This window comes from Penaeus monodon, chromosome 15, assembly GCF_015228065.2.
Source record: "Penaeus monodon isolate SGIC_2016 chromosome 15, NSTDA_Pmon_1, whole genome shotgun sequence".
In the NCBI taxonomy this organism is placed as follows: domain Eukaryota; kingdom Metazoa; phylum Arthropoda; class Malacostraca; order Decapoda; family Penaeidae; genus Penaeus; species Penaeus monodon.
Genome location: NC_051400.1, coordinates 49,797,209 through 49,797,569, shown reverse-complemented (window position 1 = coordinate 49,797,569; position 361 = coordinate 49,797,209). Strand labels below are relative to the sequence as shown.

At 37.4% G+C, this 361-nt stretch overlaps 1 protein-coding gene across 1 annotated transcript in view; it reads right to left on the bottom strand.

Annotated features, from left to right (window-relative positions):
- LOC119582390 (adenylate cyclase type 2-like) overlaps positions 1-361 on the bottom strand; it is a gene marked incomplete in the record, with an annotated part of 138,831 nt that overhangs the window by 26,739 nt on the left and 111,731 nt on the right.

The window sequence follows — 361 nt, the reverse complement described above, 5'->3', positions numbered from 1 at the left end:
TTAAAGTTGCTCCACTAATTTTGAAGTTACAGTTAAGGAAACAGATAAAACATGAAATTTGGATTAAAAATTACATTTTTCGTTTGATTTCTCTGTTAACGAAAAGAGTAAAAATGTCTCACGCATAGCATAGCCTCACATAGGAGCGAGACCAGTCACACCTTTCTTATTCATAAATTACGACCTGAGAAGGGCCCAGGAGGCAAAATATAAGAGAAAGTTCATTCCTAAAGGATGTGCAAAATGCATTTGACGCAATATGTCAAAATGTATCTAGAGCCATTCTAAACTAGACGGCCCTTGGAAATGAACAATAATCCTGCAGATAATGCCCCCCCCCCCCGAAACAAACACAAAGTTT